The 27,231-nt window shown below is 47.5% G+C and overlaps 1 protein-coding gene across 1 annotated transcript in view; it reads left to right on the forward strand.

Moving 5' to 3' along the window:
* C3_1H2orf80 (chromosome 3_1 C2orf80 homolog) overlaps positions 1 to 27,231 on the forward strand; it is a 457,377-nt gene that overhangs the window by 335,895 nt on the left and 94,251 nt on the right. The window lies entirely within an intron of this gene.

The raw sequence follows: 27,231 nt of genomic DNA on the forward strand, positions 1-27,231 counted from the left end.
TTCTGGGATCTGAGAGGAGCCACACATTTCCTTCCACCCAGCGTTCCCCCAAGTCTCCCAATAAAAATGGTACCTCACTTGTGTGGGTAGGCCTAGTGCCCGCGACAGGATATGCCCCAAAACACGACGTGGACACATCACATTTTCAGAAAGAAAACAGAGCTGTTTTTTACAAATGCCTAGCTGTGGATTTTGGCTTCTAGCTCAGCCGGCACCTGGGGAAACCTAGCAAACCTGCACATTTTTGAAAACTAGACACCTAGGGGAATCCAAGATGGGGTGACTTGTGGGGGTCGGACCAGGTTCTGTTACCCAGAATCCTTTGCAAACCTCAAATTTTCGCCCAAAAAACACTTTTTCCTGTCATTTCCGTGACAGAAAGTTCTGGGATCTGAGAGGAACCACAAATTTCCTTCCACCCAGCGTTCCCCCAAGTCTCCCAATAAAAATGGTACCTCACTTGTGTGGGTAGGCTTAGCGCCCGCGACAGGATATGCCCCAAAACAGGACGTGGACACATCACATTTTCAGAAAGAAAACAGAGCTGTTTTTTACAAAGTGCCTAGCTGTGGATTTTGGCCTCTAGCTCAGCTGGCACCAGGGGAAACCTAGCAAACCTGCGCATTTTTTAAAACTAGACACCTCGGGGAATCCAAGATGGGGTGACTTGTGGGGCTCTGACCAGGTTTTGTTACCCAGAATCCTTTGTAAACCTCAAAATGTGGCCAAAAAAACTCTTTTTCCTGTCATTTCGGTGACAGAAAGTTCTGGAATCTGAGAGGAGCCATAAATTTCCTTCCACCCAGCGTTCCCCCAAGTCTCCCAATAAAAATGGTACCTCACTTGTGTGGGTAGGCCTAGCGCCCGCGACAGGATATGCCCCAAATTACGACGTGGACACATCACATTTTCAGAAAGAAAACAGAGCAGTTTTTTACAAAGTGACTAGCTGTGGATTTTGGCCTCTAGCTCAGACGGTACCTGGGGAAACCTAGCAAACCTGCACATTTTTGAAAACTAGACACCTAGGGGAATCCAAGATGGGGTGACTTGTGGGGCTCTGACCAGGTTCTGTTACCCAGAATCCTTTGCAAACCTCAAAATGTGGCCAAAAAAACACTTTTTCCTGTCATTTCGGTGACAGAAAGTTCTGGAATTTGAGAGGACCCAGAAATTTCCTTCCAGCCAACGTTCCCCCAAGTCTCCCGATAAAAATGGTACCTCACTTGTGTGGGTAGGCCTAGCGCCCGAAACAGGATATGCCCCAAAACACGACGTGGACACATCACATTTTCAGAAAGAAAACAGAGCTGCTTTTTACAAAGTGCCCAGCTGTGGATTTTGGCCTCTAGCTCAGTCGGCACCTGGGGAAACCTAGCAAACCTGCGCATTTTTGAAAACTAGACAACTAGAGGAATCCAAAATGGGGTGACTTGAGGGGCTCTGACCAGGTTCTGTTACCCAGAATCCTTTGTAAACCTCAAAATGTGGCCAAAAAAACACTTTTTCCTGTCATTTCGGTGACAGAAAGTTCTGGAATCTGAGAGGACCCACAAATTTCCTTCCACCCAGCATTCCCCCAAGTCTCCTGATAAAAATGGTACCTCACTTGTGTGGGTAGGCCAAGTGCCCGCCACAGGATATGCCCCAAAACACGACGTGGACGGATCACATTTTCAGAAAGAAAACAGAGCTTTTTTTTTACAAAGTGCCTAGCTGTGGATTTTGGCCTCTAGCTCAGCCGGCACCTGGGGAAACCTAGCAAACCTGTGCATTTCTGAAAACTAGACACCGAGGGGAATCCAAGATTGGGTGACTTGTGGGGCTCTGACCAGGTTCTGTTACCCAGAATCCTTTCCAAACCTCAAAATGTGGCCAAAAAAACACTTTTTCCTGTCATTTCGGTGACAGAAAGTTCTGGAATCTGAGAGGACCCACAAATTTCCTTCCACCCAGCATTCCCCCAAGTCTCCCGATAAAAATGGTACCTCACTTGTGTGGGTAGGCCAAGCGCCCGCCACAGGATATGCCCCAAAACACGACGTGGACGGATCACATTTTCAGAAAGAAAACAGAGCTTTTTTTTTACAAAGTGCCTAGCTGTGGATTTTGGCCTCTAGCTCAGCCGGCACCTGGGGAAACCTAGCAAACCTATGCATTTCTGAAAACTAAACACCGAGGGGAATCCAAGATTGGGTGACTTGTGGGGCTCTGACCAGGTTCTGTTACCCAGAATCCTTTCCAAACATCAAAATTTGGCCAAAAAAACACTTTTTCCTGTCATTTCGGTGACAGAAAGTTCTGGAATCTGAGAGGAGCAACAAATTTCCTTCCACCCAGCGTTCCCCTAAGTCTCCCGATAAAAATGGTACCTCACTTGTGTGGGTAGGCCTAGCGCCCGTGACAGGATATGCCCCAAAACACGACGTGGACACATCACATTTTCAGAAAGAAAACAGAGCTGTTTTTTACAAAGTGCCTAGCTGTGGATTTTGGCCTCTAGCTCAGCCGGCACCTGGGGAAACCTAGCAAACCTGCACATTTTTTAAAACTAGACACCTAGGGGAATCCAAGATGGGGTGACTTGTGGGGGTCGGACCAGCTTCTGTTACCCAGAATCCTTTGCAAACCTCAAATTTTCGCCCAAAAAACACTTTTTCCTGTCATTTCCGTGACAGAAAGTTCTGGGATCTGAGAGGAGCCACAAATTTCCTTCCACCCAGCGTTCCCCCAAGTCTCCAATAAAAATGGTACCTCACTTGTGTGGGTAGGCTTAGCGCCCGCGACAGGATATGCCCCAAAACAGGACGTGGACACATCACATTTTCAGAAAGAAAACAGAGCTGTTTTTTACAAAGTGCCTAGCTGTGGATTTTGGCCTCTAGCTCAGCTGGCACCAGGGGAAACCTAGCAAACCTGCGCATTTTTTAAAACTAGACACCTCGGGGAATCCAAGATGGGGTGACTTGTGGGGCTCTGACCAGGTTTTGTTACCCAGAATCCTTTGTAAACCTCAAAATGTGGCCAAAAAAACACTTTTTCCTGTCATTTCGGTGACAGAAAGTTCTGGAATCTGAGAGGACCCACAAATTTCCTTCCACCCAGCATTCCCCCAAGTCTCCCGATAAAAATGGTCCCTCACTTGTGTGGGTAGGCCAAGCACCCGCGACAGGATATGCCCAAAAACACGACGTGGACGGATCACATTTTCAGAAAGAAAACATAGCTTTTTTTTACAAAGTGCCTAGCTGTGGATTTTGGCCTCTAGCTCAGCCAGCACCTGGGGAAACCTAGCAAACCTGTGCATTTCTGAAAACTAGACACCGAGGGGAATCCAAGATTGGGTGACTTGTGGGGCTCTGACCAGGTTCTGTTACCCAGAATCCTTTCCAAACCTCAAAATTTGGCCAAAAAAACAGTTTTTCCTGTCATTTCGGTGACAGAAAATTCTGGAATCTGAGAGGAGCCACAAATTTCCTTCCACCCAGCGTTCCCCCAAGTCTCCTGATAAAAATGGTACCTCACTTGTGAGGGTAGGCCTAGCGCCCGCGACAGGATATGCCCCAAAACACGACGTGGACACATCACATTTTCAGAAAGAAAACAGAGCTGTTTTTTACAAAGTGCCTAGCTGTGGATTTTGGCCTCTAGCTCAGCCGGCACCTGGGGAAACCTAGCAAACCTGTGCATTTCTGAAAACTAGACACCGAGGGGAATCCAAGATGGGGTGACTTGTGGGGCTCTGACCAGGTTCTGTTACCCAGAATCCTTTGCAAACCTCAACATTTGGCCCAAAAAACACTTTTTCCTGTCATTTCGGTGACAGAAAGTTCTGGAATCTGAGAGGACCCACAAATTTCCTTCCACGCAGCGTTCCCCCAAGTCTCCCGATAAAAATGGTACCTAACTTGTGTGGGTAGGCCTAGCGCCCGAAACAGGATATACCCCAAAACACAACGTGGACACATAACATTTTCAGAAAGAAAACAGAGCTGTTTTTTACAAAGTGCCCAGATGTGGATTTTGGCCTCTAGCTCAGCCGGCACCTGGGGAAACCTAGCAAACCTGCGCATTTTTGAAAACTAGACAACTAGAGGAATCCAAGATGGGGTGACTTGTGGGGCTCTGACCAAGTTCTGTTACCCAGCATCCTTTGCAAACCTCAAAATTTGGCCCAAAAAACACTTTTTCCTGTCATTTCGGTGACAGAAACTTCTGGGATCTGAGAGGAGCCACAAATTTCCTTCCACCCAGCGTTCCCCCAAGTCTCCTGATAAAAATGGTACCTCACTTGTGTGGGTAGGCCTAGCGCCCGCGACAGGATATGCCCCAAAACACGACGTGGACACATCACTCAGAAAGAAAACAGAGCTGTTTTTTACAAAGTGCCTAGCTGTGGATTCTGGCCTCTAGCTCAGCCAGCACCTGGGGAAACCTAGCAAACCTGCACATTTTTGAAAACTAGACACCTAGGGGAATCCAAGATGGGGTGACTTGTGGGTCTCGGACCAGGTTCTGCTACCCAGAATACTTTGCAAACCTCAAAATGTGGCCAAAAAAACACTTTTTCCTGTCATTTCGGTGACAGAAAGTTCTGGAATCTGAGAGGACCCACAAATTTCCTTCCACCCAGCGTTCCCCCAAGTCTCCCGATAAAAATGGTACCTAACTTGTGTGGGTAGGCCTAGCGCCCGAAACAGGATATACCCCAAAACACAACGTCGACACATAACATTTTCAGAAAGAAAACAGAGCTGTTTTTTACAAAGTGCCCAGATGTGGATTTTGGCCTCTAGCTCAGCCGGCACCTGGGGAAACCTAGCAAACCTGCGCATTTTTGAAAACTAGACAACTAGAGGAATCCAAGATGGGGTGACTTGTGGGGCTCTGACCAAGTTCTGTTACCCAGAATCCTTTGCAAACCTCAAAATTTGGCCCAAAAAACACTTTTTCCTGTATTTCGGTGACAGAAACTTCTGGGATCTGAGAGGAGCCACAAATTTCCTTTCACCCAGCGTTCCCCCAAGTCTCCCGATAACAATGGTACCTCACTTGTGTGGGTAGGCCTAGCGCCCGAAACAGGATATACCCCAAAACACAACGTGGACACATAACATTTTCAGAAAGAAAACAGAGCTTTTTTTTACAAAGTGCCTAGCTGTGGATTTTGGCCTCTAGCTCAGCCGGCACCTGGGGAAACCTAGCAAACCTGTGCATTTCTGAAAACTAGACACTGAGGGGAATCCAAGATGGGGTGACTTGTGGGGCTCTGACCATGTTCTGTTACCCAGAATCCTTTGCAAACCTCAAAATTTGGCCCAAAAAACACTTTTTCCTGTCATTTCGGTGACAGAAAGTTCTGGAATCTGAGAGGACCCACAAATTTCCTTCCACCCAGCGTTCCCCCAAGTCTCCCGATAAAAATGGTACCTCACTTGTGTGGGTAGGCCTAGCGCCCGAAACAGGATATACCCCAAAACACAACGTGGACACATAACATTTTCAGAAAGAAAACAGAGCTGTTTTTTACAAAGTGCCCAGCTGTGGATTTTGGCCTCTAGCTCAGCCGGCACCTGGGGAAACCTAGCAAACCTGTGCATTTCTGAAAACTAGACACCGAGGGGAATCCAAGATGGGGTGACTTGTGGGGCTCTGACCAGGTTCTGTTACCCAGAATCGTATGCAAACCTTAAAATTTGGCCAAAAAAACAGTTTTTCCTGTCATTTTGGTGACAGAAAGTTCTGGGATCTGAGAGGAGCCACAAATTTCCTTCCACCCAGCGTTCCCCCAAGTCTCCCAATAAAAATGGTACCTCACTTGTGTGGTTAGGCCTAGCGCCCGCGACAGGATATGCCCCAAAACACGACGTGGACACATCACATTTTCAGAAAGAAAACAGAGCTGTTTTTTACACAGTGCCTAGCTGTGGATTTTGGCCTCTAGCTCAGCCGGCACCTGGGGAAACCTAGCAAACCTGTGCATTTCTGAAAACTAGACACCGAGGGGAATCCAAGATGGGGTGACTTGTGGGGCTCTGACCAGGTTCTGTTACCCAGAATCCTTTGCAAACCTCAACATTTGGCCCAAAAAACACTTTTTCCTGTCATTTCGGTGACAGAAAGTTCTGGAATCTGAGAGGACCCACAAATTTCCTTCCACCCAGCGTTCCCCCAAGTCTCCCGATAAAAATGGTACCTAACTTGTGTGGGTAGGCCTAGCGCCCGAAACAGGATATACCCCAAAACACAACGTGGACACATAACATTTTCAGAAAGAAAACAGAGCTGTTTTTTACAAAGTGCCCAGATGTGGATTTTGGCCTCTAGCTCAGCCGGCACCTGGGGAAACCTAGCAAACCAGCGCATTTTTGAAAACTAGACAACTAGAGGAATCCAAGATGGGGTGACTTGTGGGGCTCTGACCAAGTTCTGTTACCCAGAATCCTTTGCAAACCTCAAAATTTGGCCCAAAAAACACTTTTTCCTGTCATTTCGGTGACAGAAACTTCTGGGATCTGAGAGGAGCCACAAATTTCCTTCCACCCAGCGTTCCCCCAAGTCTCCTGATAAAAATGGTACCTCACTTGTGTGGGTAGGCCTAGCGCCCGCGACAGGATATGCCCCAAAACACGACGTGGACACATCACTCAGAAAGAAAACAGAGCTGTTTTTTACAAAGTGCCTAGCTGTGGATTTTGGCCTCTAGCTCAGCCAGCACCTGGGGAAACCTAGCAAACCTGCACATTTTTGAAAACTAGACACCTAGGGGAATCCAAGATGGGGTGACTTGTGGGTCTCGGACCAGGTTCTGCTACCCAGAATACTTTGCAAACCTCAAAATGTGGCCAAAAAAACACTTTTTCCTGTCATTTCGGTGACAGAAAGTTCTGGAATCTGAGAGGACCCACAAATTTCCTTCCACCCAGCGTTCCCCCACGTCTCCCGATAAAAATGGTACCTAACTTGTGTGGGTAGGCCTAGCGCCCGAAACAGGATATACCCCAAAACACAACGTCAACACATAACATTTTCAGAAAGAAAACAGAGCTGTTTTTTACAAAGTGCCCAGATGTGGATTTTTCCCTCTAGCTCAGCCGGCACCTGGGGAAACCTAGCAAACCTGCGCATTTTTGAAAACTAGACAACTAGAGGAATCCAAGATGGGGTGACTTGTGGGGCTCTGACCAAGTTCTGTTACCCAGAATCCTTTGCAAACCTCAAAATTTGGCCCAAAAAACACTTTTTCCTGTATTTCGGTGACAGAAACTTCTGGGATCTGAGAGGAGCCACAAATTTCCTTTCACCCAGCGTTCCCCCAAGTCTCCCGATAACAATGGTACCTCACTTGTGTGGGTAGGCCTAGCGCCCGAAACAGGATATACCCCAAAACACAACGTGGACACATAACATTTTCAGAAAGAAAACAGAGCTTTTTTTTACAAAGTGCCTAGCTGTGGATTTTGGCCTCTAGCTCAGCCGGCACCTGGGGAAACCTAGCAAACCTGTGCATTTCTGAAAACTAGACACTGAGGGGAATCCAAGATGGGGTGACTTGTGGGGCTCTGACCATGTTCTGTTACCCAGAATCCTTTGCAAACCTCAAAATTTGGCCCAAAAAACACTTTTTCCTGTCATTTCGGTGACAGAAAGTTCTGGAATCTGAGAGGACCCACAAATTTCCTTCCACCCAGCGTTCCCCCAAGTCTCCCGATAAAAATGGTACCTCACTTGTGTGGGTAGGCCTAGCGCCCGAAACAGGATATACCCCAAAACACAACGTGGACACATAACATTTTCAGAAAGAAAACAGAGCTGTTTTTTACAAAGTGCCCAGCTGTGGATTTTGGCCTCCAGCTCAGCCGGCACCTGGGGAAACCTAGCAAACCTGCGCATTTTTGAAAACTAGACAACTAGAGGAATCCAAGATGGGGTGACTGTGGGGCTCTGACCAGGTTGTGTTACCCAGAATCCTTTGCAAACCTCAAAATTTGGCCCAAAAACACTTTTTCCTGTCATTTCGGTGACAGAAACTTCTGGGATCTGAGAGGAGCCACAAATGTCCTTCCACCCAGCGTTCCCCCAAGTCTCCCGATAAAAATGGTACCTCACTTGTGTGGGTAGGCTTAGCGCCTGCGACAGGATATGCCCCAAAACACGACGTGGACGGATCACATTTTCAGAAAGAAAACAGAGCTTTTTTTTACAAAGTGCCTAGCTGTGGATTTTGGCCTCTAACTCAGTCGGCACCTGGGGAAACCTAGCAAACCTGTGCATTTCTGAAAACTAGACACCGAGGGGAATCCAAGATGGGGTGACTTGTGGGGCTCTGACCATGTTCTGTTACCCAGAATCCTTTGCAAACCTCAAAATTTGGCCCAAAAAACACTTTTTCCTGTCATTTCGGTGACAGAAAATTCTGGGATCTGAGAGGAGCCACAAATTTCCTTCCACCCAGCATTCCCCCAAGTCTCCCGATAAAAATTGTACCTCACTTGTGTGGGTAGGCCTAGCACCTGCGACAGGATATGCCCCAAAACACAACGTGGACACATCACATTTTCAGAAAGAAAACAGAGCTGTTTTTTTAACAAAGGGCCTAGCTGTGGATTGTGGCCTCTAGCTCAGCCGGCACCTGGAGAAACCTAGCAAACCTGCGCATTTTTGAAAACTAGACACCTAGGGGAATCCAAGATAGGGTGACTTGTGGGGCTCTGACCAGGTTCTGTTACCCAGAATCCTTTCCAAACCTCAAAATTTCGCCCAAAAAACACTTTTTCCTGTCATTTCCGTGACAGAAAGTTCTGGGATCTGAGAGGAGACACAAATTTCCTTCCACCCAGCGTTCCCCCAAGTCTCCCAATGAAAATGGCACCTCACTTGTGTGGGTAGGCTTAGCGCCCGTGACAGGATATGCCCCAAAACAGGACGTGGACACATCACATTTTCAGAAAGAAAACAGAGCTGTTTTTTACACAGTGCCTAGCTGTTGATTTTGGCCTCTAGCTGAGCCGGCACCTGGGGAAACCTAGCAAACCTGCGCATTTTTTAAAACTAGACACCTAGGGGAATCCAAGATGGGGTGACTTGTGGGGCTCTCACCAGGTTCTGTTACCCAGAATCGTTTGCAAACCTCAGAATTTGGCAAAAAACACTTTTTCCTGTCATTTTGATGACACAAAGTTCTGGAGTCTGAGAGGAGCCACAAATTTCCTTCCACCCAGCGTTCCCCCAAGTCTCCCGATAAAAATGGTACCTCACTTGTTTATGTAGGCCTAGCGCCCGCAACAGGATATGCCCCAAAACACGACATGGACGGATCACATTTTCAGAAAGAAAACAGAGCTTTTTTTTACAAAGTGCCTAGCTGTGGATTTTGGCCTCTAGCTCAGCCGGCACCTGGGGAAACCTAGCAAACCTGTGCATTTCTGAAAACTAGACACCGAGGGGAATCCAAGATTGGGTGACTTGTGGGGCTCTGACCAGGTTCTGTTACCCAGAATCCTTTCCCAACCTCAAAATTTGTCCAAAAAAACTCTTTTTCCTGTCATTTCGGTGACAGAAAGTTCTAGAATCTGAGAGGAGCCACAAATTTCCTTCCACCCAGCGTTCCCCCAAGTTTCCTGATAAAAATGGTACCTCACTTGTGTGGGTAGGCCTAGCGCCCGCGACAGGATATGCCCCAAAACACGACGTGGACACATCACATTTTCAGAAAGAAAACAGAGCTGTTTTTTACAAAGTGCCTAGCTGTGGATTTTGGCCTCTAGCTCAGCCGGCACCTGGGGAAACCTAGCAAACCTGCACATTTTTGAAAACTAGACACCTAGGGGAATCCAAGATGGGGTGACTTGTGGGGGTCGGACCAGGTTCTGTTACCCAGAATCCTTTGCGAACCTCAAAATTTGGCCCAAAAAACACTTTTTCCTGTCATTTCCGTGACAGAAAGTTCTGGGATCTGAGAGGAGCCACAAATTTCCTTCCACCCAGCGTTCCCCCAAGTCTCCCAATAAAAATGGTACCTCACTTGTGTGGGTAGGCCTAGCGCCCGCGACAGGATATGCCCCAAATTACGACGTGGACACATCACATTTTCAGAAAGAAAACAGAGCTGTTTTTTACAAAGTGCCTAGCTGTGGATTTTGGCCTCTAGCTCAGACGGTACCTGGGGAAACCTAGCAAACCTGCACATTTTTGAAAACTAGACACCTAGGGGAATCCGAGATGGGGTGACTTGTGGGGCTCTGACCAGGTTCTGTTACCCAGAATCCTTTGCAAAACTCAACATTTGGCCAAAAAAACACTTTTTCCTGTTATTTCGGTGACAGAAAGTTCTGGAATCTGAGAGGACCCACAAATTTCCTTCCACCCAGCGTTCCCCCAAGACTCCCGATAAAAATGGTACCTCACTTGTGTGGGTAGGCCTAGCGCCCGAAACAGGATATGCCCCAAAACACGACGTGGACACATAACATTTTCAGAAAGAAAACAGAGCTGTTTTTTACAAAGTGCCCAGCTGTGGATTTTGGCCTCTAGCTCAGTCAGCACCTGGGGAAACCTAGCAAACCTGTGCATTTCTGAAAACTAGACACCGAGGGGAATCCAAGATGGGGTGACTTGTGGGGCTCTGACCAGGTTCTGTTACCCAGAATCCTTTGCAAACCTCATAATTTGGCACAAAAAACACTTTTTCCTGTCATTTCGGTGACAGAAAGTTCTGGGATCTGAGAGGAGCCACACATTTCCTTCCACCCAGCGTTCCCCCAAGTCTCCCGATAAAAATGGTACCTCACTTGTGTGGGGAGGCCTAGCGCCCGCGACAGGATATGCCCCAAAACACGACATGGACGGATCACATTTTCAGAAAGAAAACAAAGCTTTTTTTTACAAAGTGCCTAGCTGTGGATTTTGGCCTCTAGCTCAGCCGGCACCTGGGGAAACCTTGCAAACCTGTGCATTTCTGAAAACTAGACACCGAGGGGAATCCAAGATGGGGTGACTTGTGGGGCTCTGACCAGGTTCTGTTACCCAGAATCCTTTGCAAACCTCATAATTTGGCACAAAAAACACTTTTTCCTGTCATTTCGGTGACAGAAAGTTCTGGGATCTGAGAGGAGCCACACATTTCCCTCCACCCAGCATTCCCCCAAGTCTCCCGATAAAAATGGTACCTCACTTGTGTGGGTAGGCCTAGCGCCCGCGACAGGATATGCCCCAAAACACAACGTGGACACATCACATTTTCAGAAAGAAAACAGAGCTGTTTTTTACAAAGTGCCTAGCTGTGGATTTTGGCCTCTAGCTCAGCCGGCACCTGGGGAAACCTAGCAAACCTGTGCATTTCTGAAAACTAGACACCGAGGGGAATCCAAGATGGGGTGACTTGTGGGGCTCTGACCAGGTTCTGTTACCCAGAATCCTTTGCAAACCTCAACATTTGGCCCAAAAAACACTTTTTCCTGTCATTTCGGTGACAGAAAGTTCTGGAATCTGAGAGGACCCACAAATTTCCTTCCACGCAGCGTTCCCCCAAGTCTCCCGATAAAAATGGTACCTAACTTGTGTGGGTAGGCCTAGCGCCCGAAACAGGATATACCCCAAAACACAACGTGGACACATAACATTTTCAGAAAGAAAACAGAGCTGTTTTTTACAAAGTGCCCAGATGTGGATTTTGGCCTCTAGCTCAGCCGGCACCTGGGGAAACCTAGCAAACCTGCGCATTTTTGAAAACTAGACAACTAGAGGAATCCAAGATGGGGTGACTTGTGGGGCTCTGACCAAGTTCTGTTACCCAGCATCCTTTGCAAACCTCAAAATTTGGCCCAAAAAACACTTTTTCCTGTCATTTCGGTGACAGAAACTTCTGGGATCTGAGAGGAGCCACAAATTTCCTTCCACCCAGCGTTCCCCCAAGTCTCCTGATAAAAATGGTACCTCACTTGTGTGGGTAGGCCTAGCGCCCGCGACAGGATATGCCCCAAAACACGACGTGGACACATCACTCAGAAAGAAAACAGAGCTGTTTTTTACAAAGTGCCTAGCTGTGGATTCTGGCCTCTAGCTCAGCCAGCACCTGGGGAAACCTAGCAAACCTGCACATTTTTGAAAACTAGACACCTAGGGGAATCCAAGATGGGGTGACTTGTGGGTCTCGGACCAGGTTCTGCTACCCAGAATACTTTGCAAACCTCAAAATGTGGCCAAAAAAACACTTTTTCCTGTCATTTCGGTGACAGAAAGTTCTGGAATCTGAGAGGACCCACAAATTTCCTTCCACCCAGCGTTCCCCCAAGTCTCCCGATAAAAATGGTACCTAACTTGTGTGGGTAGGCCTAGCGCCCGAAACAGGATATACCCCAAAACACAACGTCGACACTTAACATTTTCAGAAAGAAAACAGAGCTGTTTTTTACAAAGTGCCCAGATGTGGATTTTGGCCTCTAGCTCAGCCGGCACCTGGGGAAACCTAGCAAACCTGCGCATTTTTGAAAACTAGACAACTAGAGGAATCCAAGATGGGGTGACTTGTGGGGCTCTGACCAAGTTCTGTTACCCAGAATCCTTTGCAAACCTCAAAATTTGGCCCAAAAAACACTTTTTCCTGTATTTCGGTGACAGAAACTTCTGGGATCTGAGAGGAGCCACAAATTTCCTTTCACCCAGCGTTCCCCCAAGTCTCCCGATAACAATGGTACCTCACTTGTGTGGGTAGGCCTAGCGCCCGAAACAGGATATACCCCAAAACACAACGTGGACACATAACATTTTCAGAAAGAAAACAGAGCTTTTTTTTACAAAGTGCCTAGCTGTGGATTTTGGCCTCTAGCTCAGCCGGCACCTGGGGAAACCTAGCAAACCTGTGCATTTCTGAAAACTAGACACTGAGGGGAATCCAAGATGGGGTGACTTGTGGGGCTCTGACCATGTTCTGTTACCCAGAATCCTTTGCAAACCTCAAAATTTGGCCCAAAAAACACTTTTTCCTGTCATTTCGGTGACAGAAAGTTCTGGAATCTGAGAGGACCCACAAATTTCCTTCCACCCAGCGTTCCCCCAAGTCTCCCGATAAAAATGGTACCTCACTTGTGTGGGTAGGCCTAGCGCCCGAAACAGGATATTCCCCAAAACACAACGTGGACACATAACATTTTCAGAAAGAAAACAGAGCTGTTTTTTACAAAGTGCCCAGCTGTGGATTTTGGCCTCTAGCTCAGCCGGCACCTGGGGAAACCTAGCAAACCTGTGCATTTCTGAAAACTAGACACCGAGGGGAATCCAAGATGGGGTGACTTGTGGGGCTCTGACCAGGTTCTGTTACCCAGAATCGTATGCAAACCTTAAAATTTGGCCAAAAAAACAGTTTTTCCTGTCATTTTGGTGACAGAAAGTTCTGGGATCTGAGAGGAGCCACAAATTTCCTTCCACCCAGCGTTCCCCCAAGTCTCCCAATAAAAATGGTACCTCACTTGTGTGGTTAGGCCTAGCGCCCGCGACAGGATATGCCCCAAAACACGACGTGGACACATCACATTTTCAGAAAGAAAACAGAGCTGTTTTTTACACAGTGCCTAGCTGTGGATTTTGGCCTCTAGCTCAGCCGGCACCTGGGGAAACCTAGCAAACCTGTGCATTTCTGAAAACTAGACACCGAGGGGAATCCAAGATGGGGTGACTTGTGGGGCTCTGACCAGGTTCTGTTACCCAGAATCCTTTGCAAACCTCAACATTTGGCCCAAAAAACACTTTTTCCTGTCATTTCGGTGACAGAAAGTTCTGGAATCTGAGAGGACCCACAAATTTCCTTCCACCCAGCGTTCCCCCAAGTCTCCCGATAAAAATGGTACCTAACTTGTGTGGGTAGGCCTAGCGCCCGAAACAGGATATACCCCAAAACACAACGTGGACACATAACATTTTCAGAAAGAAAACAGAGCTGTTTTTTACAAAGTGCCCAGATGTGGATTTTGGCCTCTAGCTCAGCCGGCACCTGGGGAAACCTAGCAAACCAGCGCATTTTTGAAAACTAGACAACTAGAGGAATCCAAGATGGGGTGACTTGTGGGGCTCTGACCAAGTTCTGTTACCCAGAATCCTTTGCAAACCTCAAAATTTGGCCCAAAAAACACTTTTTCCTGTCATTTCGGTGACAGAAACTTCTGGGATCTGAGAGGAGCCACAAATTTCCTTCCACCCAGCGTTCCCCCAAGTCTCCTGATAAAAATGGTACCTCACTTGTGTGGGTAGGCCTAGCGCCCGCGACAGGATATGCCCCAAAACACGACGTGGACACATCACTCAGAAAGAAAACAGAGCTGTTTTTTACAAAGTGCCTAGCTGTGGATTTTGGCCTCTAGCTCAGCCAGCACCTGGGGAAACCTAGCAAACCTGCACATTTTTGAAAACTAGACACCTAGGGGAATCCAAGATGGGGTGACTTGTGGGTCTCGGACCAGGTTCTGCTACCCAGAATACTTTGCAAACCTCAAAATGTGGCCAAAAAAACACTTTTTCCTGTCATTTCGGTGACAGAAAGTTCTGGAATCTGAGAGGACCCACAAATTTCCTTCCACCCAGCGTTCCCCCACGTCTCCCGATAAAAATGGTACCTAACTTGTGTGGGTAGGCCTAGCGCCCGAAACAGGATATACCCCAAAACACAACGTCAACACATAACATTTTCAGAAAGAAAACAGAGCTGTTTTTTACAAAGTGCCCAGATGTGGATTTTTCCCTCTAGCTCAGCCGGCACCTGGGGAAACCTAGCAAACCTGCGCATTTTTGAAAACTAGACAACTAGAGGAATCCAAGATGGGGTGACTTGTGGGGCTCTGACCAAGTTCTGTTACCCAGAATCCTTTGCAAACCTCAAAATTTGGCCCAAAAAACACTTTTTCCTGTATTTCGGTGACAGAAACTTCTGGGATCTGAGAGGAGCCACAAATTTCCTTTCACCCAGCGTTCCCCCAAGTCTCCCGATAACAATGGTACCTCACTTGTGTGGGTAGGCCTAGCGCCCGAAACAGGATATACCCCAAAACACAACGTGGACACATAACATTTTCAGAAAGAAAACAGAGCTTTTTTTTACAAAGTGCCTAGCTGTGGATTTTGGCCTCTAGCTCAGCCGGCACCTGGGGAAACCTAGCAAACCTGTGCATTTCTGAAAACTAGACACTGAGGGGAATCCAAGATGGGGTGACTTGTGGGGCTCTGACCATGTTCTGTTACCCAGAATCCTTTGCAAACCTCAAAATTTGGCCCAAAAAACACTTTTTCCTGTCATTTCGGTGACAGAAAGTTCTGGAATCTGAGAGGACCCACAAATTTCCTTCCACCCAGCGTTCCCCCAAGTCTCCCGATAAAAATGGTACCTCACTTGTGTGGGTAGGCCTAGCGCCCGAAACAGGATATACCCCAAAACACAACGTGGACACATAACATTTTCAGAAAGAAAACAGAGCTGTTTTTTACAAAGTGCCCAGCTGTGGATTTTGGCCTCTAGCTCAGCCGGCACCTGGGGAAACCTAGCAAACCTGCGCATTTTTGAAAACTAGACAACTAGAGGAATCCAAGATGGGGTGACTGTGGGGCTCTGACCAGGTTGTGTTACCCAGAATCCTTTGCAAACCTCAAAATTTGGCCCAAAAACACTTTTTCCTGTCATTTCGGTGACAGAAACTTCTGGGATCTGAGAGGAGCCACAAATGTCCTTCCACCCAGCGTTCCCCCAAGTCTCCCGATAAAAATGGTACCTCACTTGTGTGGGTAGGCTTAGCGCCTGCGACAGGATATGCCCCAAAACACGACGTGGACGGATCACATTTTCAGAAAGAAAACAGAGCTTTTTTTTACAAAGTGCCTAGCTGTGGATTTTGGCCTCTAACTCAGTCGGCACCTGGGGAAACCTAGCAAACCTGTGCATTTCTGAAAACTAGACACCGAGGGGAATCCAAGATGGGGTGACTTGTGGGGCTCTGACCATGTTCTGTTACCCAGAATCCTTTGCAAACCTCAAAATTTGGCCCAAAAAACACTTTTTCCTGTCATTTCGGTGACAGAAAATTCTGGGATCTGAGAGGAGCCACAAATTTCCTTCCACCCAGCATTCCCCCAAGTCTCCCGATAAAAATTGTACCTCACTTGTGTGGGTAGGCCTAGCACCTGCGACAGGATATGCCCCAAAACACAACGTGGACACATCACATTTTCAGAAAGAAAACAGAGCTGTTTTTTTAACAAAGGGCCTAGCTGTGGATTGTGGCCTCTAGCTCAGCCGGCACCTGGAGAAACCTAGCAAACCTGCGCATTTTTGAAAACTAGACACCTAGGGGAATCCAAGATAGGGTGACTTGTGGGGCTCTGACCAGGTTCTGTTACCCAGAATCCTTTCCAAACCTCAAAATTTCGCCCAAAAAACACTTTTTCCTGTCATTTCCGTGACAGAAAGTTCTGGGATCTGAGAGGAGACACAAATTTCCTTCCACCCAGCGTTCCCCCAAGTCTCCCAATGAAAATGGCACCTCACTTGTGTGGGTAGGCTTAGCGCCCGTGACAGGATATGCCCCAAAACAGGACGTGGACACATCACATTTTCAGAAAGAAAACAGAGCTGTTTTTTACACAGTGCCTAGCTGTTGATTTTGGCCTCTAGCTGAGCCGGCACCTGGGGAAACCTAGCAAACCTGCGCATTTTTTAAAACTAGACACCTAGGGGAATCCAAGATGGGGTGACTTGTGGGGCTCTCACCAGGTTCTGTTACCCAGAATCGTTTGCAACCCTCAGAATTTGGCAAAAAACACTTTTTCCTGTCATTTTGATGACACAAAGTTCTGGAGTCTGAGAGGAGCCACAAATTTCCTTCCACCCAGCGTTCCCCCAAGTCTCCCGATAAAAATGGTACCTCACTTGTTTATGTAGGCCTAGCGCCCGCAACAGGATATGCCCCAAAACACGACATGGACGGATCACATTTTCAGAAAGAAAACAGAGCTTTTTTTTACAAAGTGCCTAGCTGTGGATTTTGGCCTCTAGCTCAGCCGGCACCTGGGGAAACCTAGCAAACCTGTGCATTTCTGAAAACTAGACACCGAGGGGAATCCAAGATTGGGTGACTTGTGGGGCTCTGACCAGGTTCTGTTACCCAGAATCCTTTCCCAACCTCAAAATTTGTCCAAAAAAACTCTTTTTCCTGTCATTTCGGTGACAGAAAGTTCTAGAATCTGAGAGGAGCCACAAATTTCCTTCCACCCAGCGTTCCCCCAAGTTTCCTGATAAAAATGGTACCTCACTTGTGTGGGTAGGCCTAGCGCCCGCGACAGGATATGCCCCAAAACACGACGTGGACACATCACATTTTCAGAAAGAAAACAGAGCTGTTTTTTACAAAGTGCCTAGCTGTGGATTTTGGCCTCTAGCTCAGCCGGCACCTGGGGAAACCTAGCAAACCTGCACATTTTTGAAAACTAGACACCTAGGGGAATCCAAGATGGGGTGACTTGTGGGGGTCGGACCAGGTTCTGTTACCCAGAATCCTTTGCGAACCTCAAAATTTGGCCCAAAAAACACTTTTTCCTGTCATTTCCGTGACAGAAAGTTCTGGGATCTGAGAGGAGCCACAAATTTCCTTCCACCCAGCGTTCCCCCAAGTCTCCCAATAAAAATGGTACCTCACTTGTGTGGGTAGGCCTAGCGCCCGCGACAGGATATGCCCCAAATTACGACGTGGACACATCACATTTTCAGAAAGAAAACAGAGCTGTTTTTTACAAAGTGCCTAGCTGTGGATTTTGGCCTCTAGCTCAGACGGTACCTGGGGAAACCTAGCAAACCTGCACATTTTTGAAAACTAGACACCTAGGGGAATCCGAGATGGGGTGACTTGTGGGGCTCTGACCAGGTTCTGTTACCCAGAATCCTTTGCAAAACTCAACATTTGGCCAAAAAAACACTTTTTCCTGTTATTTCGGTGACAGAAAGTTCTGGAATCTGAGAGGACCCACAAATTTCCTTCCACCCAGCGTTCCCCCAAGACTCCCGATAAAAATGGTACCTCACTTGTGTGGGTAGGCCTAGCGCCCGAAACAGGATATGCCCCAAAACACGACGTGGACACATAACATTTTCAGAAAGAAAACAGAGCTGTTTTTTACAAAGTGCCCAGCTGTGGATTTTGGCCTCTAGCTCAGTCAGCACCTGGGGAAACCTAGCAAACCTGTGCATTTCTGAAAACTAGACACCGAGGGGAATCCAAGATGGGGTGACTTGTGGGGCTCTGACCAGGTTCTGTTACCCAGAATCCTTTGCAAACCTCATAATTTGGCACAAAAAACACTTTTTCCTGTCATTTCGGTGACAGAAAGTTCTGGGATCTGAGAGGAGCCACACATTTCCTTCCACCCAGCGTTCCCCCAAGTCTCCCGATAAAAATGGTACCTCACTTGTGTGGGGAGGCCTAGCGCCCGCGACAGGATATGCCCCAAAACACGACATGGACGGATCACATTTTCAGAAAGAAAACAAAGCTTTTTTTTACAAAGTGCCTAGCTGTGGATTTTGGCCTCTAGCTCAGCCGGCACCTGGGGAAACCTTGCAAACCTGTGCATTTCTGAAAACTAGACACCGAGGGGAATCCAAGATGGGGTGACTTGTGGGGCTCTGACCAGGTTCTGTTACCCAGAATCCTTTGCAAACCTCATAATTTGGCACAAAAAACACTTTTTCCTGTCATTTCGGTGACAGAAAGTTCTGGGATCTGAGAGGAGCCACACATTTCCTTCCACCCAGCATTCCCCCAAGTCTCCCGATAAAAATGGTACCTCACTTGTGTGGGTAGGCCTAGCGCCCGCGACAGGATATGCCCCAAAACACAACGTGGACACATCACATTTTCAGAAAGAAAACAGAGCTGTTTTTTTACAAAGGGCCTAGCTGTGGATTTTGGCCTCTAGCTCAGCCGACACCTGGAGAAACCTAGCAAACCTGCGCATTTCTGAAAACTAGACACCTAGGGGAATCCAAGATGGGGTGACTTGTGGGGCTCTGACCAGGTTCTGTTACCCAGAATCCTTTGCAAACCTCAAAAGTTGGCCAAAAAAAACTTTTTTCCTGTCATTTCGGTGACAGAAAGTTCTGGGATCTGAGAGGAGCCACAAATTTCCTTCCACCCAGCGTTCCCCCAAGTCTCCCGATAAAAATGGTACCTCCCTTTTGGGGGTAGGCCGAGAGCCCGCAACAGGATATGCCCCAAAACACGATGTGGACACATCACATTTTCAGAAAGAAAACAGAGCTGTTTTTTACAAAGTGCCTAGCTGTGGATTTTGGCCTCTAGCTCAGACGGTACCTGGGGAAACATAGCAAACCTGCACATTTTTGAAAACTAGACACCTAGGGGAATCCGAGATGGGGTGACTTGTGGGGCTCTGACCAGGTTCTGTTACCCAGAATCCTTTGTAAACCTCAAAATGTGGCCAAAAAAACACTTTTTCCTGTCATTTCGGTGACAGAAAGTTCTGGAATCTGAGAGGACCCACAAATTTCCTTCCACCCAGCATTCCCCCAAGACTCCCGATAAAAATGGTACCTCACTTGTGTGGGTAGGCCAAGCGCCCGCCACAGGATATGCCCCAAAACACGACGTGGACGGATCACATTTTCAGAAAGAAAACAGAGCTTTTTTTTTACAAAGTGCCTAGCTGTGGATTTTGGCCTCTAGCTCAGCCGGTACCTGGGGAAACCTAGCAAACCTGTGCATTTCTGAAAACTAGACACCGAGGGGAATCTAAGATAGGGTGACTTGTGGGGCTCTGACCAGGTTCTGTTACCCAGAATCCTTTGCAAACCTCAAAATGTGGCCAAAAAAACACTTTTTCCTGTCATTTCGGTGACAGAAAGTCCTGGAATCTGAGAGGACCCACAAATTTCCTTCCACCCAGCGTTCCCCCAAGTCTCCCGATAAAAATGGTACCTCACTTGTGTGGGTAGGCCTAGCGCCCGAAACAGGATATGCCACAAAACACGACGTTGACACATAACATTTTCAGAAAGAAAACAGAGCTGTTTTTTACAAAGTGCCCAGCTGTGGATTTTGGCCTCTAGCTCAGTCAGCACCTGGGGAAACCTAGCAAACCTGTGCATTTTTGAAAACTAGACAACTAGAGGAATCCAAGATGGGGTGACTTGTGGGGCTCTGACCAGGTTCTGTTACCCAGAATCCTTTGCAAACCTCAAAATCTGGCCCAAAAAACCCTTTTTCCTCTCATTTCGGTGACAGAAAGTTCTGGGATCTGAGAGGAGCCACAAATTTCCTTCCACCCAGCGTTCCCCCAAGTCTCCCGATAAAAATGGTACCTCACTTGTGTGGGGAGGCCTAGCGCCCGCGACAGGATATGCCCCAAAACACGACATGGACAGATCACATTTTCAGAAAGAAAACAAAGCTTTTTTTTTACAAAGTGCCTAGCTGTGGATTTTGGCCTCTAGCTCAGCCGGCACCTGGGGAAACCTTGCAAACCTGTGCATTTCTGAAAACTAGACACCGAGGGGAATCCAAGATGGGGTGACTTGTGGGGCTCTGACCAGGTTCTGTTACCCAGAATCCTTTGCAAACCTCATAATTTGGCACAAAAAAACACTTTTTCCTGTCATTTCGGTGACAGAAAGTTCTGGGATCTGAGAGGAGCCACACATTTCCTTCCACCCAGCATTCCCCAAGTCTCCCGATAAAAATGGTACCTCACTTGTGTGGGTAGGCCTAGCGCCCGCGACAGGATATGCCCCAAAACACAACGTGGACACATCACATTTTCAGAAAGAAAACAGAGCTGTTTTTTTACAAAGGGCCTAGCTGTGGATTTTGGCCTCTAGCTCAGCCGACACCTGGAGAAACCTAGCAAACCTGCGCATTTCTGAAAACTAGACACCTAGGGGAATCCAAGATGGGGTGACTTGTGGGGCTCTGACCAGGTTCTGTTACCCAGAATCCTTTGCAAACCTCAAAAGTTGGCCAAAAAAAACTTTTTTCCTGTCATTTCGGTGACAGAAAGTTCTGGGATCTGAGAGGAGCCACAAATTTCCTTCCACCCAGCGTTCCCCCAAGTCTCCCGATAAAAATGGTACCTCACTTTTGTGGGTAGGCCGAGAGCCCGCAACAGGATATGCCCCAAAACACGATGTGGACACATCACATTTTCAGAAAGAAAACAGAGCTGTTTTTTACAAAGTGCCTAGCTGTGGATTTTGGCCTCTAGCTCAGCCGGCACCTGGGGAAACCTAGCAAACCTGTGCATTTTTTAAAACTAGACACCTAGGGGAATCCAAGATGGGGTGACTTGTGGGGCTTTCACCAGGTTCTGTTACCCAGAATCCTTTGCGAACCTCAAAATTTGGCCCAAAAAACACTTTTTCCTGTCATTTCCGTGACAGAAAGTTCTGGGATCTGAGAGGAGCCACAAATTTCCTTCCACCCAGCGTTCCCCCAAGTCTCCCAATAAAAATGGTACCTCACTTGTGTGGGTAGGCTTAGCGCCCGCGACAGGATATGCCCCAAAACACGACGTGGACACATCACATTTTCAGAAAGAAAACAGAGCTGTTTTTTACAAAGTGCCTAGCTGTGGATTTTGGCCTCTAGCTCAGCCGGCACCTGGGGAAACCTAGCAAACCTGTGCATTTTTTAAAACTAGACACCTAGAGGAATCCAAGATGGGGTGACTTGTGGGGCTCTCACCAGGTTTTGTTACCCAGAATCGTATGCAAACCTTAAAATTTGGCCAAAAAAACAGTTTTTCCTGTTATTTTGGTGACAGAAAGTTCTGGGATCTGAGAGGAGCCACAAATTTCCTTCCACCCAGCGTTCCCCCAAGTCTCCCAATAAAAATGGTACCTCACTTGTGTGGTTAGGCCTAGCGCCTGCGACAGGATTTGCCCCAAAACACGATGTGGACACATCACATTTTCAGAAAGAAAACAGAGCTGTTTTTTACAAAGTGCCTAGCTGTGGATTTTGGCCTCTAGCTCAGCCGGCACCTGGGGAAACCTAGCAAACCTGTGCATTTTTTAAAACTAGACACCTAGGGGAATCCACGATGGGGTGACTTGTGGGGCTCTGACCAGGTTCTGTTACCCAGAATCCTTTGCAAACCTCAAAATTTGGCCAAAAAACACTTTTTCATGTCATTTCCGTGACAGAAAGTTCTGGGATCTGAGAGGAGCCACAAATTTCCTTCCACCCAGCGTTCCCCCAAGTCTCCCGATAAAAATGGTACCTCACTTGTGTGGGTAGGCCTAGCGCCCTAAACAGGATATGCCCCAAAACACGACGTGGACTCATAACATTTTCAGAAAGAAAACAGAGCTGTTTTTACAAAGTGCCCAGCTGTGGATTTTGGCCTCTAGCTCAGTCAGCACCTGGGGAACCCTAGCAAACCTGTGCATTTCTGAAAACTAGACACCGAGGGGAATCCAAGATGGGGTGACTTGTGGGGCTCTGACCAGGTTCTGTTACCCAGAATCCTTTGCAAACCTCATAATTTGGCACAAAAAACACTTTTTCCTGTCATTTCGGTGACAGAAAGTTCTGGGATCTGAGAGGATCCACACATTTCCTTCCACCCAGCATTCCCCCAAGTCTCCCGATAAAAATGGTACCTCACTTGTGTGGGTAGGCCTAGCGCCCACGACAGGATATGCCCCAAAACACAACGTGGACACATCACATTTTCAGAAAGAAAACAGAGCTGTTTTTTTACAAAGGGCCTAGCTGTGGATTTTGGCCTCTAGCTCAGCCGACACCTGGAGAAACCTAGCAAACCTGCGCATTTCTGAAAACTAGACACCTAGGGGAATCCAAGATGGGGTGACTTGTGGGGCTCTGACCAGGTTCTGTTACCCAGAATCCTTTGCAAACCTCAAAAGTTGGCCAAAAAAAACTTTTTTCCTGTCATTTCCGTGACAGAAAGTTCTGGGATCTGAGAGGAGCCACAAATTTCCTTCCACCCAGCGTTCCCCCAAGTCTCCCAATAAAAATGGTACCTCACTTGTGTGGGTAGGCTTAGCGCCCGCGACAGGATATGCCCCAAAACACGACGTGGACACATCACATTTTCAGAAAGAAAACAGAGCTGTTTTTTACAAAGTGCCTAGCTGTGGATTTTGGCCTCTAGCTCAGCCGGCACCTGGGGAAACCTAGCAAACCTGTGCATTTTTTAAAACTAGACACCTAGGGGAATCCAAGGTGGGGTGACTTGTGGGGCTCTCACCAGGTTTTGTTACCCAGAATCGTATGCAAACCTTAAAATTTGGCCATAAAAACAGTTTTTCCTGTCATTTTGGTGACAGAAAGTTCTGGGATCTGAGAGGAGCCACAAATTTCCTTCCACCCAGCGTTCCCCCAAGTCTCCCAATAAAAATGGTACCTCACTTGTGTGGTTAGGCCTAGCGCCTGCGACAGGATTTGCCCCAAAACACGACGTGGACACATCACATTTTCAGAAAGAAAACAGCTGTTTTTTACAAAGTGCCTAGCTGTGGATTTTGGCCCCTAGCTCAGCCGGCACCTGGGGAAACCTAGCAAACCTGTGCATTTTTGAAAACTAGACACCTAGGGGAATCCAAGATGGGGTGACTTGTGGGGCTCTGACCAGGTTCTGTTACCCAGAATCCTTTGCAAACCTCAAAATTTGGCCAAAAAACACTTTTTCATGTCATTTCCGTGACAGAAAGTTCTGGGATCTGAGAGGAGCCACAAATTTCCTTCCACCCAGCGTTCCCCCAAGTCTCCCAATAAAAATGGTACCTCACTTGTGTGGGTAGGCCTAGCGCCCGAAACAGGATATGCCCCAAAACACGACGTGGACACATAACATTTTCAGAAAGAAAACAGAGCTGTTTTTTACAAAGTGCCCAGCTGTGGATTTTGGCCTCTAGCTCAGTCAGCACCTGGGGAAACCTAGCAAACCTGTGCATTTTTGAAAACTAGACAACTAGAGGAATCCAAGATGGGGTGACTTGTGGGGCTCTGACCAGGTTCTGTTACCCAGAATCCTTTGCAAACCTCAAAATCTGGCCCAAAAAACCCTTTTTCCTCTCATTTCGGTGACAGAAAGTTCTGGGATCTGAGAGGAGCCACAAATTTCCTTCCACCCAGCGTTCCCCCAAGTCTCCCGATAAAAATGGTACCTCACTTGTGTGGGGAGGCCTAGCGCCCGCGACAGGATATGCCCCAAAACACGACATGGACGGATCACATTTTCAGAAAGAAAAAAGAGCTTTTTTTTACAAAGTGCCTAGCTGTGGATTTTGGCCTCTAGCTCAGCCGGCACCTGGGGAAACCTAGCAAACCTGTGCATTTCTGAAAACTAGACACCGAGGGGAATCCAAGATGGGGTGACTTGTGGGGCTCTGACCAGGTTCTGTTACCCAGAATCCTTTGCAAACCTCATAATTTGGCACAAAAAACACTTTTTCCTGTCATTTCGGTGACAGAAAGTTCTGGGATCTGAGAGGAGCCACACATTTCCTTCCACCCAGCATTCCCCCAAGTCTCCCGATAAAAATGGTACCTCACTTGTGTGGGTAGGCCTAGCGCCCGCGACAGGATATGCCCCAAAACACAACGTGGACACATCACATTTTCAGAAAGAAAACAGAGCTGTTTTTTTACAAATGGCCTAGCTGTGGATTTTGGCCTCTAGCTCAGTCAGCACCTGGGGAAACCTAGCAAACCTGTGCATTTTTGAAAACTAGACAACTAGAGGAATCCAAGATGGGGTGACTTGTGGGGCTCTGACCAGGTTCTGTTACCCAGAATCCTTTGCAAACCTCAAAATCTGGCCCAAAAAAACCCTTTTTCCTCTCATTTCGGTGACAGAAAGTTCTGGGATCTGAGAGGAGCCACAAATTTCCTTCCACCCAGCGTTCCCCCAAGTCTCCCGATAAAAATGGTACCTCACTTGTGTGGGGAGGCCTAGCGCCCGCGACAGGATATGCCCCAAAACACGACATGGACGGATCACATTTTCAGAAAGAAAAAAGAGCTTTTTTTTACAAAGTGCCTAGCTGTGGATTTTGGCCTCTAGCTCAGCCGGCACCTGGGGAAACCTAGCAAACCTGTGCATTTCTGAAAACTAGACACCGAGGGGAATCCAAGATGGGGTGACTTGTGGGGCTCTGACCAGGTTCTGTTACCCAGAATCCTTTGCAAACCTCATAATTTGGCACAAAAAACACTTTTTCCTGTCATTTCGGTGACAGAAAGTTCTGGGATCTGAGAGGAGCCACACATTTCCTTCCACCCAGCATTCCCCCAAGTCTCCCGATAAAAATGGTACCTCACTTGGGTGGGTAGGCCTAGCGCCCGCGACAGGATATGCCCCAAAACACAACGTGGACACATCACATTTTCAGAAAGAAAACAGAGCTGTTTTTTTACAAAGGGCCTAGCTGTGGATTTTGGCCTCTAGCTCAGCCGACACCTGGAGAAACCTAGCAAACCTGCGCATTTCTGAAAACTAGACACCTAGGGGAATCCAAGATGGGGTGACTTGTGGGGCTCTGACCAGGTTCTGTTACCCAGAATCCTTTGCAAACCTCAAAAGTTGGCCCAAAAAAACTTTTTTCCTGTCATTTCGGTGACAGAAAGTTCTGGGATCTGAGAGGAGCCACAAATTTCCTTCCACCCAGCGTTCCCCCAAGTCTCCCGATAAAAATGGTACCTCACTTGTGTGGGTAGGCCTAGAGCCCGCAACAGGATATGCCCCAAAACACGATGTGGACACATCACATTTTCAGAAAGAAAACAGAGCTGTTTTTTACAAAGTGCCTAGCTGTGGATTTTGGCCTCTAGCTCAGCCGGCACCTGGGGAAACCTAGCAAACCTGTGCATTTTTTAAAACTAGACACCTAGGGGAATCCAAGATGGGGTGACTTGTGGGGCTTTCACCAGGTTCTGTTACCCAGAATCCTTTGCGAACCTCAAAATTTGGCCCAAAAAACACTTTTTCCTGTCATTTCCGTGACAGAAAGTTCTGGGATCTGAGAGGAGCCACAAATTTCCTTCCACCCAGCGTTCCCCCAAGTCTCCCAATAAAAATGGTACCTCACTTGTGAGGGTAGGCTTAGCGCCCGCGACAGGATATGCCCCAAAACACGACGTGGACACATCACATTTTCAGAAAGAAAACAGAGCTGTTTTTTACAAAGTGCCTAGCTGTGGATTTTGGCCTCTAGCTCAGCCGGCACCTGGGGAAACCTAGCAAACCTGTGCATTTTTTAAAACTAGACACCTAGGGGAATCCAAGATGGGGTGACTTGTGGGGCTCTCACCAGGTTTTGTCACCCAGAATCGTATGCAAACCTTAAAATTTGGCCAAAAAAACAGTTTTTCCTGTCATTTTGGTGACAGAAAGTTCTGGGATCTGAGAGGAGCCAAAAATTTCCTTCCACCCAGCGTTCCCCCAAGTCTCCCAATAAAAATGGTACCTCACTTGTGTGGTTAGGCCTAGCGCCTGCGACAGGATTTGCCCCAAAACACGACGTGGACACATCACATTTTCAGAAAGAAAACAGAGCTGTTTTTTACAAAGTGCCTAGCTGTGGATTTTGGCCTCTAGCTCAGCCGGCACCTGGGGAAACCTAGCAAACCTGTGCATTTTTGAAAACTAGACACCTAGGGGAATCCAAGATGGGGTGACGTGTGGGGCTCTGACCAGGTTCTGTTACCCAGAATCCTTTGCAAACCTCAAAATTTGGCCAAAAAACACTTTTTCATGTCATTTCCGTGACAGAAAGTTCTGGGATCTGAGAGGAGCCACAAATTTCCTTCCACCCAGCGTTCCTCCAAGTCTCCCAATAAAAATGGTACCTCACTTGTGTGGGTAGGCTTAGCGCCCGCGACAGGATATGCCCCAAAACACGACGTGGACACATAACATTTTCAGAAAGAAAACAGAGCTGTTTTTTACAAAGTGCCCAGCTGTGGATTTTGGCCTCTAGCTCAGCCGGCACCTGGGGAAACCAAGCAAACCTGCGCATTTTTGAAAACTAGACAACTAGAGGAATCCAAGATGGGGTGACTTGTGGGGCTCTGACCAGGTTCTGTTACCCAGAATCCTTTGCAAACCTCAAAATTTGGCCCAAAAAACACTCTTCCCTTTCATTTCGGTGACAGAAAGTTCTGGGATCTGAGAGGAGCCACAAATTTCCTTCCACCCAGCATTCCCCCAAGTCTCCCG

Source organism: Pleurodeles waltl, chromosome 3_1 (genome assembly GCF_031143425.1).
Source record: "Pleurodeles waltl isolate 20211129_DDA chromosome 3_1, aPleWal1.hap1.20221129, whole genome shotgun sequence".
Classification (NCBI taxonomy): domain Eukaryota; kingdom Metazoa; phylum Chordata; class Amphibia; order Caudata; family Salamandridae; genus Pleurodeles; species Pleurodeles waltl.